The sequence below is a fragment of the Leuciscus leuciscus genome, assembly GCF_965113295.1.
Source record: "Leuciscus leuciscus genome assembly, chromosome: 16".
NCBI classification, from domain to species: domain Eukaryota; kingdom Metazoa; phylum Chordata; class Actinopteri; order Cypriniformes; family Leuciscidae; genus Leuciscus; species Leuciscus leuciscus.
This window is the reverse complement of record NC_138740.1, coordinates 8,531,062-8,546,966: the sequence shown is the minus strand read 5'-3', so window position 1 is coordinate 8,546,966 and position 15,905 is coordinate 8,531,062.

Below are 15,905 nucleotides of genomic sequence, written 5' to 3'. Positions count from 1 at the left end.
ATGAAACGGTAAGATGTTATGGTTGGACCTGTAATAAAAAAACAAAACAATGTAAGTAATTGATAATCATGTGACAATTGAGATATAGGAAGGCAGCTTTAAAAGAGTATAAGAGATATGTTATTTTGCTTCTACATTCATTGTTTGCATGTATACACTGGGGCTGGTTGTCATGTTCCTAGTGAGGTTTTGAAAGTCAATTTATGTATAGGCCTAGATATAATAATTTAAAGTCTTCATTAGGTAGGACATTAAATATACAGTAGTCAACATTTGAAGTGGATCCAAAAAGTTAATCAAAGTTGTCCTAAGACAAGAATGGGTATTGTTCAAAATTCATGTGTAACTTTGATGAAAGGTTTTGATCCACTTCAAATGTTGGCTTCTGTCTATATATATATACAGGTGCTGGTCATAAAATTAGAATATCATCAAGAAGTTGATTTATTTCAAGAATTCAACTTAACAGGTGAAACTAATATATTATATAGACTCATTACATGCAAAGTGAGATATTTCAAGCCTTTATTTGTTATAATTTTGATGATTATGGCTTACAGCTTATGAAACCCACGAAATCAAAATCCAAGAAAATTAGAATATTACATGAAATCACACAGTAATTACACAGTAATACCATGGTCATTGAACCAGGTTTTTGGTTCTTTTGGCAGTGTGGGCAGGTGCAAATCCTGCTGGAAAATGAAGTCAGCATTTCCATAAAGCTTGTCTGCTGAAGGAAGCATGAAGTGCTCTGGAAATGTCCTGGTAGACGGCTGTGTTAGTGGACAGCACAGTGGACCAACACCAGCCGATGACATGGCTCCACAAACCAACACAGACTGGAAACTTCACACTGGACTTCAAGCATCTTGGATTGTGTGGCTCTCCATTCTTCCTCCAGACTCTGAGACCTTGGGTTTCCAAATGAGATGCAAAATTTGCTCTCATCAGAAAAGAGGACTTTGGTCCACTGTGCTTTATTAAATCCAGAGTCAACGCAGCCGTCTACCAGGACATTTTCAGTGCACTTCATGCTTCCTTCATTTTCCAGCAGGATTTGCACCTGCCCACACTGCCAAAATAACCAAAACCTGGTTCAATGACCATGGTATCACTGTGTAATTACTGTGTGATTTCATGTAATATTCTAATTTTCTGGTATTTTGATTTCGTGGGTTTCATAAGCTGTAAGCCATAATCATCAAAATTATAACAAATAAAGGCTTGAAATATCTCACTTTGCATGTAATGAGTCTATATAATATATTAGTTTCACCTGTTAAGTTGAATTCTTGAAATAAATCAACTTTTTGATGATATTCTAATTTTATGACCAGCACCTGTATGAATGTATATATATATATATATATATATATATATATATATATATATATATATATATATATATATATATATATATATATATATATATACACATACATACAGTGTTGGGGGAAACACATTATAAGTAATGAGTAATGTATCAGATTACTTTTTCAAGTAACTAGTAAAGTAACGCATTACTTTAAAATGTAAAAAAAGAAAAAATCTGTTACTTTTTCAAATAAGTAACGCAAGTACTCCTGTCCCCATGTTGAGAAAAACCGGGAGTAAGTGCAGAGGCGTTGTGTGTAAACATGATGGTTATTGTAGTTCTAGACTAAATGTGAGCATTTAATCATCTCACTTGTACAAAAAAAGATTCAGTATTCCTCACAATCAATAAAATTAGTCAAATGGAACATCAGAAAACTGCAAACCTCAAAAGATTACAAATATTTGTATGCATCCAGAATGGCAGCAGAGCTGAAAGGTTTGTTTGAGCTGCGCCCTCTACTGTACAGGAGTGAATTTGCATTTCTTTCAGCCTGAGGCTTATTTCAATTTTGGTGAAATTGAAAAAAAAAGTCTAAAAAATTTACTTTCATTTAGTTTTTTTTTTTTATTGTGATGCATGTGTTTACACCAGGGGTCTCCAACCTTTTTTCATTTGAGAGCTACTTTTTAAAAAGAAAAGTGGCCGAGACCTACTCATACAATACTTAAATCTCTTAAATAATGTCTCATAACTCTCATATTAACAACTATCAAAACTGTTTTAGACCTAAAAGAGTTTTTGTAGGCCTAAATATGTCACCCTTAAATGTCAGAGAAAAACAGAATCAGATATAATTTTTTAGTTGATCATAACTAGAGATGAAATGGCATGAACATTTCATTTCATGGTTATAGTGACAAAAATGATCACGGTTATCACAGAATCCCGTTCAAAAAGTATAAATACTACACAATGAAATCAATTCACCAAGTTTTATGTCGAAAACCAGCAAATAACAAATACAATTAGCATCAATATGTACTTTTTGTTTACATAAACATTAAAATAATAACATTAAAAATGATAGCCAGATTTGAAAAGAGTGTCTTACAAGGTTATCTATTGACATGCATCAAGTTCAAATCAAGTTTTGACAAAAAAGGTTTTATAAAAAGATAAACCTCACATATTTCAGCCTTTAAATAAAAAAGATAGTCAAGAGTCAAAAAAGATAAATTACTGACATTTACAATGCACATGATTAGCTTATCTTTTATTATTAATAGTAAGATTCGGTCCGATTTGCCCTTTGTCTGTCGTTACTATGCAACCATGCACTGCTCTCCACAACGACAAAGATTTCCACCACCGAAAAATGCTTGTTGTAGCTTGGCTACAAGATTTATTTACGGAGAAGAGAAAAACACCTGTAGTGTTTGGGTGCACCCCCCATCCTTCATGCTGACTGAGCTTTCAGTGTTGTTACGGAGAGGGTGAAGCTGATTGGCTGGTTCTTGTCATATGACCTGCGGTGCGTTTGTGGCATTCTGAAAAGTTGAGTTTTTTTTTTTCATCTCGCTGCGCCTGGAAAAAATGAGCGCGTCGCTTCAATTATGAGCGCGCTTGCCGCGCGCCTACATTTGAACGAACTTGAGCGCAAAAGACGCGATATGTGAACGGCCCCTTGGCGAGCTACCTCCAATCAGGCTACGAGCTACTGGTAGCTCGCGAGTGACGTGTTGGAGACCCCTGGTTTACACACATGCTTTAGACACCAGTCATGCTGATGCCGTTGCCCATAGCATCAATACCATGACACAGCGTTGATGTATTACTTTGAAAGGGAACCACATTAAGCACGCATTTGTGTGGCTATTTGAGTCAGAACTATAAAACCACTGACCTTGTCCTGTAGGTCCCCTTTATGTCTTTTACAAGAGTTTTTACACTTTAGATTGTGTTTTATCATTGTTTTTCTTATATTGTTTTAATAACTGTTCTGTTATATTGTATAGGGTTAAAAAATCTAAAACGTATGCGCCAGAGAAACAAGCACGCAGCCATCTTTAGAACGTCCATTTGCGGTGGCTCTGGATATTTTTATGGCATTGCTGTCGAAGAATAATTAGGCCTAGCTGATGAAGTGGATTTACTTATTGTAGAGTTAACGGAAGTTATCATGAGCATTGTAATGTTTGAAGCAGATGTCATAATAAATGTAAGTAGACCGTGAAGATTTAAAAAGAGCGGTTTATTCATAAATCCGTAAGATCCTTTATCTTCATGATGTTGAAATACAATGAGTGCAGTGCAGAAAAGGGGCGGAGCTACATAAGGTCTACTCCCAGCAAGCAATTTTGCGTTTAAAAGACATCTAATAGCCGTCCAAACACAGCCCAGACATCTAGGCTAAATCAAGGCAAAATTTGGGCTGTCAGTGAAAATTTAATAGGCGTCTTGAAACCATAGTCCAAGAATAGACTAGTCATCAATTAGATAACAAAGAAATAAAATGAGTGAAGAAAATGAAACCAAATAACTTGTAAACACTGTTTACTTTGCTTACATGATGTTATATCATACATCTCGCAAGTTATTTTGGCAAAAACGACATGTAACCAAATTCAAGGTTATTGAATTATTGAACAAATTCAAGTGGGTTACTCATAACCCACGGACCACGGCATGATAGTCTGATCTATCTATCTCTTTTTTTTTTTATTAGATTTATATATTACACTAAGAAGCCAACATTATTGAGATTTTCAACAGACTATTATACAGCTTGATATGAGAAACAGTTTCAGGGTTGATATACTATTAGTAAAATGAGAGATAAACCAATCTGTGAGTGATGGTTTCTGAAACAGTGGACAATAATGAATTTTATTAATAATTTGACAAGTTATTAATATCAATAATATTGAACTCAATATTGGTAGACCGAAAGTTACGGGTTCAATTCTCAATACTGACAGGAAATGACTGAGGTGCCCTTGAGCTCCCCGGGCGCCACAGCAAAAATGGCTGCCCACTGCTCCAGGTGTGTGTCCACAGTTTGCAGTGTGTGTGTTCACTACTCGCTTCTCCTAATGTGTGTACACTTACTTGGATGGGTTCAATGCAGAGGACAATCTGAGTGTGGGTTATCATACTTGGCCTTAACATGTCAGCAAAACTTTCAACCTCTCCCTCCCTCTGATGCTGCGTTCCAGTCCAAAATTGTCATGCCCTTCACTCGCTAACTTCCCTTCGTCTCGTTCACTCGGATGTACGTCATTGCGAGTGCCCACTACTGGCGGAAACTGCAATGGGCTGAACTGGAACGTCCTAAGCCCTTGATCACTTGGAATCAGCTGTGGAGTTGATTTATTATTTAATTTTTTTTCCCTTTAATCATTTGTTTAATGCAACATCCAAATGTTTATAGGTGTGTTTGGGTTGTTTTAAATTTAAAACATTATAATTAATATATCATAGAGTTGTCTGTGTGGTGGTGATTAGACGAGATATGTGGTGACGTCACAATCGTACTGCATTGTGGGACATATAGGTGCCTGAAGTGTACATTTGAAGCAGACTCGCTCCCTCTGTCAAAATCGAGGGAACGAGGGTCTGTCCATATAAACTTCCCTCGTCCACTTCACGAAGTGGAACGCACTTCAAAATGGCGGCAGGGATTCCCCCAAGGGGAAGTGCTTAGGGAAGTTCGCAAGTGCGTGTCTAAAAGTGGACTGGAACGCAGCATGAGAACACAGCAAGCACCCTAACCGCCTGTCATTAACACATGAATGGTCTTCTCGCCTGACAGCCATTAATCCTTACTACCAGCAGGTTTTTGTTGTTGTTGTTGTTGCTGGCTGTGTATGCCATGTACACCAAGTATCTGGGTTTTTCTGGAAATGTACTGTTCTGTGTAACTTCGGCTCGAGTATTTTCCTTATACATCCGGCAAACCTGAAATTACATGGCAGTTTCCCATAAGGTATTATTTATTTATTTTTTTCCTGTTCACGCAGTGAATATTAGTAAAACTGACTGTGAAAATTTCCCCTTATTTTTAAATTTTTTAATATAACTTTACAAATGTGAAATAAATGAAATAATATGGTTTTCTCTAAAATACATGTGCCAAAATGTCTGTCATTATTTACTCACCCACCCTCATGTCTTGAAATCTGAGAGATTTCTGTCCCTCCATTGACAGCTACACAACTACCACTTTGACGCTTCAAAAAGTTCATAAAGAGATTGTAAAACGAATCCATATAAAATGAGCGGTTTAGTCCCTATTTCCTGAAGAGACACGATTGCTTTATATATTATATGATGAAATTATTTAATTTAGGCTTTTTTTCACATATAAGTATTCATCAACTCACACATCAGATATGGTAAACAGAAGCTCAAGCATGTTCGCTTGACGTGCGAGAACCAATGAGGTTCATTCTCGTGTTACGCATCACGTTTGAGCTTCCGCAAGAATCAATGAGGTTCATTCTTGTGCTACGCATCACGTTTAAGCTTCTGCAAGAACCAATGAGTTCATTCACGTGTTACGCATTATGTTTGAGCCTCCGCAAGAACCAATGAGGTTCATTCTTGTGTTACGCATCACATTTGAGCTTCTGCAAGAACCAATGAGGTTCATTCTCGTGTTACGCAGCACGTTTGAGCTTCAGCAAGAACCAATGAGGTTCATTCTCGTGTTACACAGCACGTTTAAGCTTCCGCAAGAACCAATGAGGTTCATTCTTGTGTTACGCATCACGTTTGAGCTTCTGCAAGAACCAATGAGGTTCATTCTCGTGTTACGCAGCACGTTTGAGCTTCCGCAAGAACCAATGAGGTTCATTCTCGTGTTACGCATCACGTTTGAGCTTCTGCAAGAACCAATGAGGTTCATTCTCGTGTTACGCATCACGTTTGAACTTCTGCAAGAACCAATGAGGTTCATTCTCGTGTTACGGATCACGTTTGAGCTTCTGCAAGAACCAATGAGGTTCATTCTCGTGTTACGCAGCTCGTTTGAGCTTCAGCAAGAACCAATGAGGTTCATTCTCGTATTACACAGCACGTTTAAGCTTCCGCAAGAACCAATGAGGTTCATTCTTGTGTTACGCATCACGTTTGAGCTTCTGCAAGAACCAATGAGGTTCATTCTCGTGTTACGCAGCACGTTTCAGCTTCAGCAAGAACCAATGAGGTTCATTCTTGTGTTACGCAGCACGTTTCAGCTTCTGCAAGAACCAATGAGGTTCATTCTCGTGTAACACATTTGAGCTTCCTTACCCAAACTTTCGACACAGTGTAAAAGTTAATTTGGCTTCAGTGGCTTTGACATATTCAAATGCTCATGAATAATGCACAGCCATCCCTTACTTTGGGAAGCCAAGTGAAAAACACTCAGAGTCTATTTGATTTAATGCAAGCAGTGTTGATTGCCCCTTGGGACGGCACGTCAACCACCAGCTTTACCCGCTCGTCATTTTCTCATCCCTTGCTGCTGGAGCGACAAGCACTCAGAGCTCGCTTGGAGCCTGGATACGAATGGAAATGGATGGAGCAAACACACTGACGACAACGGCGAGGTCATTCCGCAGATCAGAGCTATAATGCCTGCAGAAGAGCAAACTCCTGTCACATCTCACCAAAACCATATCAATAAAACATGCCACCTGAAATCACTGCCATGTTGTTGCCGGCTGAAGACAAGCCCTCAAATACCATTGCAACCGTTAAATAATGAATCTGGGGGTTTTTTTGTTTTGTTTTTTTAGATGACAATGGGAGGCTTTAAGATGATGTAGGCAGATGCACAGCTATCAGAGTAAGAGACTTGTGAAGTCACGGTGAGGTTGATCTTTCCATGCATGCAATGTGAGATCTGATGATACAGAAGCATCAGTCAGGTGGTTTGGCTGTCAAGGCCCAGTGACACATAGTCACCATTTGGTTCTCGTCTATTTGGTTCGTTTAACATGATGGTTTGGTTCATCTGCGGTACCTACACATTATCATGACTTGGATATCCCTTTTAATTCAGAGGCTTTTGTTTCTGCTTTTAAAAACAATTACTTATTAGTTTGTACTGTAAGGCATTCACAAATAATAACTCAACTAAAAAAATGAGGATCAATTAGGAAATATTATAGGGTTAATGTCAAATATGGATGTATGAGATGATAAAACGGAAAAAAATTACACCTGTAATTTTTGTTTTCATTTTGACTACTTATGTGTATTAAAAAGGTTTATTTAATTGCTTTAAATGTGAAATGGTGTAATCAACAATTACATATAACTGAAACATTTTAGAAAAAAAATTCTTCTAAAGTAATTATCACGAATCACGATTCCCTGTGTCTCTGTGTGTAAGCACTTTTTTATGTTCTTTTGTCTTAATGTTTTGGGTTTCAGTTCTTGTGATTTTAGTTCCTGTTTCAATTGTCATCTTATTTGTTTCCATAGTTACCTTTGTTTGTTACCATGTCAACTAATCACCTACACTGTCCTTCGATTAGCCCCTTGTCATTTTGTTTATTAAAATTTTAAACCCTCAGTCTTCGTCTGTTCTTTGTCTTGTGGTAACATTTCGTGGTGGTATATATCTCTGTTTGATTCCTAGTGTTTATTAAATGTTATTTCATTGTTCATCTGCATCAAGCCTCTTTAATTTGGATTATCAAGTTAAGCCAGTACATGACATACTTTATTGTTCATTTTACAATGTTCTATTATAAGTTTTATATTTTAATATTATTTCATGGAGTAGAGGAAACCTGAACTAACAATGAATAGTAGCCTAGATTTGAACTAATTTGAACAAAAATGTATAAATAGGTAGGCCTAAAAAATGTATTGTTCATTCATAGTTAAGTAAGCAATAAGGTTCGAGAGGCCGTGCACTATTGTGAATAAGTCTTATTCAAAATAGGCCTACAGTAATGCCTCGGGTACTTTATTGCTTTTATAAAACGGTTGGCACACAATAAAAGTATTAAAACCCAATATGTATATATTACTATGTTACTTTTTTTAGGTAAATTCATTAAATGCCATCCTTCCGCAAATTTTTTTTCCCAATTAGTCAGTCACGTTTGTCGTTATGTTCATACTGACATATTGGGGTCTCGCCTGAGAGCCTGATCACCTTCAAGTGGTAACTATACGAGCCAATGGATATTGGCCAATGAGATTTGCATGCCGAGCCACTTCTACCCAGACATACGGGTATTTAAGGCCGGCTCGCACTCATTCATTCATACTTTGCTTCGGAGCCAAGCGGTTGTGAACAGCGATCACTCATTCCAGTCATCCTTCATCTAAAGTGGATGAAACATCCATGTTTAATCGCTAAAAAGAGTTTATTCCTGAGGAGATCTTTCCTGTCAGAGTGAGGGTGCATCCAGCGGTGATTCGCTTCCTGAGAAAGCAGTGCACGAAGTGCAGCTTTTCACCCCTCAACGCTTTGGTGTAAGAACAGATTTTCTGAAAGAGCAAGCAGAGGCGGCCAGCGTCTTTTTAAAGATGTCTTTCCGTGCGTGTTTCGGGATACGGTAGTTTCCTGACTTCATCTGACGACCACGATCAATGTCTCAAATGTCTGAGCCGAGAGCATTCTGAGAAAGTGTTTGTGGATGGTTCATGCTCTCACTGTGAGAGCATGACCATGTTGGCATTACGGTCTCGACTGTCCTTCTTTACGGAGGCACGAGTCCTTTCTGCTGTTACCCAGCCTGCCTCTGCTTTTCATAGGGGCCATTATGTGGCGATTCATAAGGGTTACGTGGAGAATTCCACAGATGGAGCGTGCAGTTGAGGTGCATTTATGCCAGTTTCACTGTCGAGGACTTTGCCCAGCAGTTCAGAAGCAGACCGAGGCCATAAAACACATTCTAGCCCGGCATGACACCACTGCTACTAGGCGCCAAGGGCATCTCCCTGGCTCTGGCATGCATGGAGTAATCATCCTGGACTCCCCGTCGAGCCCACAGCAGGAAGGCGACGGAGCCAGTCCAGGCTCGAAGCATCCATCTAAGTGGCCCTGAGTCTCGCTAGCTCATTTGGACCGTCAGACTAGGCTATGCGATCCGCTAGGCGTACCCCCAGGTTCAGCAGTGTCCTATTTACCTCGGTGGCAAACAAAGACGCCCCTGTCCTGTGTGCGGAGATTGCAGTGGTGGTGAAGGACGCAATAGAGCCTGTCCCTCCAGCCGAGATGATGTCAGGGTTTTACAGCACATACTTCATCATACCCAAGAAAGGTGGTGGGTTACGGCCAATCTTGAATCTCATCCTCACGTGCATTCGGACCCAAGATTGGTTTGCAGTGATCGACCTGAAAGACGCGTACTTTCATAATAATAATAATAATAATAGATTTTATTTGTATTGCACTTTACATTTGGAACAAATCTCAAAGTGCTACAGTTAAGATCATTTAAGGGTGATAAAATACAAATAGATTTAATAGTTAAAAGTCATAGGTTCTCCTAAAAAGAAATGTTTTTAGTTCTTTTTTAAAAGTCTCAGTCATGTCTCGATTTTACCTCGACACAGACTACGCTTTGCTGTCAAGGGTCAAGCATTTTAGTACAAGGTCCTCTCCTTTGTGCTCTCCCTGTCTCCTTGTGTTCTTACCAAAGTCGCAGAGGCTGCCCTTACCCCTCTCAGGGAGGTGGGCATTTGCAACTATCTCGACGACTAGAGAGCTCCCTTTGAACCGCTGGAGTCAGTTGAGCTTAAGATCCTGTCTCTAAAGACAGTGCTCGTGACTGCACTTGCTTCCTTCAAGAGGGTGGGGGGCCTGCAGTTGTTTTTGGTCAGCGAATCATGTCTAGAGTTCGGGTATGTGCTCGAAGTTCCCACCACTCCCTTTAGGGACCAGGCGGTGAACTTGCAAGTGCTGCCCATGTAGGAGGCAGACCCAGCCCTTGCGTTGCTATGTCCCGTTCGCACACTGCGAGTTTACATGGACCACACGCAGAGTTTCAGAAGCTCTGAGCAGCTCTTTGTCTGCTTTGGAGGTCAGCAGAAGGGAAAGGCTGTCTCCAAGCAGAGGTTGGCCCACTGGATAGTGGAGGCAATCACCTTGGCGTACCAGTCTCAAGGCTAGCCATGCAGAGCTGTGGGCTGGGTGACACCTAACACCTTGGAGAGATTCTACAATCTCCATGTTGAGCTGGTTTCTTCCTGTGTGTTGGGTAAGAACAGGTAATGTGCAGGAAAACTGGCTCTGTGTCTCGCTTGCAGCACCATTCCCTTCTAGTGGGGGGATCCGAGAGCCTACTTTGCTCTTCCAAGTGAGTTCTCCACTTGGCGAAACCTGAGTTGAGTTCCTTCAGCATCCTTTCTGTAGTCAAACACAGCAGAGGCTTCTTATGCCAGGCCCAGTGCTTGTGTGCATGTGCGGCCGGTCAGCCCTTGAACTGGGCTAGATGCCCATATGCTGTGATTTCCCCTTGGTAATCCTGTTGGTAAACCCGTGTCTTTCCCTGGGCAGTTTCTGCTCTGCCCTGTCTCTGCATTGGTAGTAGCTCCATCCCTGGCTAGGCAGGACATACAACAGAGATCTTCCATATGTAGCTTCCACCACACATTACCTTCCTTCAGCAGGGTCTGGCTTCCGTAGTGTCCCTCTCAATTGGACTAGGCACGCTTCCCTAGCATAAACAACACTGGCCATGGCTGGAAAATATGGGAATTGAGAACTGAAGCACTCTTCCCTGTGATATATCACGATAAGGGAAACTGAAGTTATGACAGTCTTCAAAGTAAGCCCTGTCCCTTCTATCCCGTTGGTACGAAGGACTACTCTACTTGGGCTTACATGGGGTGCTGGGTAGGTTACGACTGTGTGAGGGTTCAGTGGCCATGGCGCCTTCCATATGGAGCCCAATATGTCAATATCGACGAAGCGTCAAATGTGGCTGACTGAATGGGAACGTCTCGGTTACTGATGTAACTCTAGTTCCCTGAAGGTGGAAAATCGAGTTTTTTTATTTTATTTTTTACATCATTACGTTGGAGAATAAGAAACAAATGGAGAGGGGGGAAAAGATTGGGTGAAAAAAAAAGATTTTATGATATGTCCTATAATCTATGAAGATCATATAGACCTATGTTCTATGAAGAGGACACCAGGACTCACTTAATGAGAAAATGAAAACAAGACTCTATAACCAAAAGAATATTTTCAAGACTTTGACAGCTCCTGTAAACTTCCACCTGAACCAAACTACAGTATGCACAAGACTTTTACAAAGATTCTCAACTATGGTATGAAAGATATTAGAGAATGATTTGATATACTATATGTGTAAACATGGCCAACAATGTTTTTCCCCATTATATAAAATGTATCTATTCATTGTCTCTAATTTGCTAATTAATGTGTTCTTTGGGCAACATGTAATGAAAAAATAAGTAGCTATAAAAAAAAGAGTAATAACTTGCCAACATTTTCATAATAGCTCATATTTCATAGAAATATTGATGTATTATTTCTTCCCTATTCACTTATTATGTCTCCTAAAATGCCTGATTAACATGCAGTAAGTCCTAGTGTCCTTCACAGTGGACATGAATGAAACAGATGCATGTCTCATAACAGAAAGTAATATTCTGATTTGAGCTAAAGTTGTCTTGAGATATTAATTTACTACAACAATGTGAAAATAAGTCAGATTTAAAATGACAAAATATGATCATATTCCATTAAGAGTGCTAAATTTGGTTATTCAGTCAATGTCAGTCATATTAAAAAGACCAAGGAGAGGGAATTACCATGGTGAAACCTCCAAACATTTGGTATCTCTGAAAATCCCTGAATGTGCTCTTTACAAGACATCCAGACTTAAAAAGTTGTCTTGGTCTCAAAGAAATTTTCTTAAATATAATGTACAGACGAAAAAACTCCATTGCTGTGTCTCAGGAGGACAGGTCGCTTTGAAGGGCGTTGCCTCAAAATTAAAGGTGAATGATGCAACATAACGCCAGCAAGGGCCGCTCATAATTCGTTAAGTAAATAATTTTGCTGAAATGCATAATGCTATATTGATTGTTTATGTTGGTGTAGGATGGTTGCTAAGGGTGTTGCAGGGATCCACAAAACCGTTGGGTGAAGTGGTCATAAGCATGCTTTATCATAAATAAAACACATTGACCAATCAGGACCAAGGTATGGAACTAACCGTTTTATTATGTTAGCTAATGTATTAACTTACATTAAATAATGAAACCTTATTGTAGTTAACAAAATAATATTATTAAGCAATTAAATATAAACAGTTCTTTGTAATCATCGCAATAATTACTTTTAAATGTAACAAGTAGGCTATTTTTGACAATGTGCATTTAAATGGAACAAACAGTACTGATTACATGTAATCTGGATTATGGAATAAGATTCCGAAAATTAAGTACTTGTAATTATATTATATTGTATGTGTTAAAATACTTGTAATCAGACTACAGTTACTTTCTTATTGATTACATGATTACACCACCATGGCAGTAAATTATTCATAATTCATTGATTCTTTTTTATCTTTTACATTTTCCTTTCTATTAAAGTCTACTGCTTATATATGTTCAGAAGGTCTTCCATATTTGTGGAATTGCACACACAGACCAGACTAGTCTTGAGCCGATCACTGATAACTGAGACACACACAGCATTGGACCACTGGATTGGCACACATCATTTCACATTTAAGAGGAGTTTTCTCAACATGGCAACCTCAGGGAAATCATTGGTTGTTTAATATATATATATATATATATATATATATATATATATATATATATATGTATGTATGTATGTATATATATGTATATATTTGCTGTGATAAGATGTCCCATATTGTGTAGCTTTAAATATTAATCTTATTTTTAAACATTACTGGTACTACAGAACTAAGCTATTACTTTTTAAAGAAATAATACAGATTATGCCAAACTACTTAGTTCCCCCCAGCCTATTTTATTACACCCCATTGATCCATTCATCTAAATTTATGTGTTATAATAAACAAAAGTATTAATACTACACCATATTTTACAAACGTAGCCTACTATTTGTCTTGAAAAATAATAAAACCCTTTTATAAAGGCAAATCTCAAGATCCCTGAAAAAGCAACAGGGTTCCCAATCCTAACCCTAACCATAAGCCTAACCTGTATGTATAGAATTTTTTGATATTTAGAGTATCAAAGAAGCTTTTGACCACAAATAAAAGACTACCACATGACAGATTAATCAATTTATTTTGACGCTCAATTCAAGATTACACAAACACTATGGAAAAAGTAACTGTTCATGTAAATCAAGATGAACCGATGCGCTATGAATGGGGCATTTTTAGGTTATGCTTGTAAAATATTCATGACTTGAAACTTTATCTTGCAAGGATAGGGACATGACTTTATCATAAAAGGTATCATAAGCAAGATTAGGGAATATCATGGCACAGTTGGCACAACAAGACTGTTGACAATTTTGCCAAGACTTTTTAAAAAAAAGTATGCATTGTTAATCTGCGTAATGAATGAGAAAATGCCAGAGAGGTAATGGATGCCCGCCACATAGCAGATGAATAATTGAGCGTCTGGGGGAACAGGAGAGGTGGATGAGATCGGATGGTGCATCTGTGTCACTGCACTGCCTGGCTTCTCTTCGCCACGTCACCCAGACACAGAAGAAGAACAGGTGTTTACTTCCAGTGGCCAACTGCAATGCCATTCATTTATTCACCAAACCAATTTGAGCTGGGGAATTCAGTGGTGCTCATATAAAATGACTTCATAAGATTCTTTTTTTTTTTTTTTGTCCAATTTTTTCTTTAATTACATTTTTCTTTTAATATTGAGTTTGCAAATCATTGGTTTGACTTTGGTATCAACCGGACAACAGCTAGCTTCATGAATCTCTATATTGAATAGAGCAGTTAAAGTGTTTTTGTGTACTCTTATTGTTCAGGCGGTTGACAGGGCAGGTGAGAACAGCTCTCAAACGCCACAGCTGATGAAGATTAGGGGTCAGCCAAGGTGAAAGTTCCTGCCATCGACTGCGAGCATCAACTTTCCCCAAGTTGATGTGATCATATGGAGATTTTCTTTAAAAATATACATTTTTATAGGGGTACATATATATGCTCATTTTATCACAACCAGGGATCATACAAAATGCATATTTTTTGTTTAGTACTGAATACGATATTTTATATAAAAGATGTTTACAAGACCATTTTATTTTTTTTGTTGAAAATTACCCCATTCAAGTTTACATACCCTTGATTCTTAAAACTGTGTGCTGTTACCCAGATGATCTATGGCTTGTTGTTGTTGTTGTTGTGATGGTTGTTCTTGAATCCATTGTTTGTTCTAAGCACTTAAACTGCCCAATGTTCTTCAGAAAAACCCTTCAGGTCCTACAACTTCTTCAGTTTTCCAGCATTTGTTTTGCATATTTGAACCCTTTCAGTGACTGTATGATATTGAGATCCATCTTTTCACACTGAGGACAACTGAGGGGCTCAAACACAACTATTAAAAAGGTTTAAATATTCACTGATGGAGGAAACAAATGCATTAAGAGCCAGAGGGTGAACACTTTTGAATAGGATGAAGTCCAAATTAAATACAATATATCTTGATCTTCAAATTCAAAAAGTTTTCACCCCTCGGCTCTTAATGCATCGTGTTTCATATACATATAGTATTTTACTAATAAATATTCTACACAGCATAGGGCTATTTCTAATGACATTACAATAATTAGAAATAATGTAAGTTAAATTATTGGACTTCCTGCACATTAAAATAGACAAAAATGTTCTTTGATTATCCATTACATTTGATGTACTGTGAAATTATATAATTCAGGAGATACAATATTGACAATATAAAACCAAGAATGACCTAATTATTATTTATTTATAATAAATTATATTTATTATGAAATTTGTTGAACTAAGTTTAAGAACAAACTGTGTACATCTGGTTTTCCACTTTAAAAAAAAGAAAAAAAAAGAAACATTAACGTTATAACATAACGCATTTAACATTGTTATTGATTTTTGAACACTTTAAAAAACATTAGTTTTTCGCAATGAATAATAATAATGATGATTATCAATAACATTTTATTATTAATTCCATTTACGTTTTAAACAAAGTGGCCAACATTAACATGAAATGAAAATAAATGACAATATATTATTTCATGCCAAATAAATAGGAAAAAATGTAATAATCGTAAATAAATTAAATAAGATAAAAATTATTATTATTAATAGTTAGATGTATCATACATTTTTTTTTTTAATAACAAAATCCCGTCGTTGATGAGTTAAATAATTGAAATACTGCTAACATTTTGCATGTGGTAAGTAGGCTATCCTACTAGCTTACACTTTCCCGACTCGCATCTTGTAAGTTGAATAGAGGAACAGGTGGAGGCGGGAGGGCGGTGTGAGGAGTGTGTGTGTGTGTGTGTGTAGCCCGGGAGGCGCTGCCAATGGAAACCGCACACACGAGGAGCGTCGAGCCAGAGCGCCGCGTCGCCTCCATGTCAGGTCCA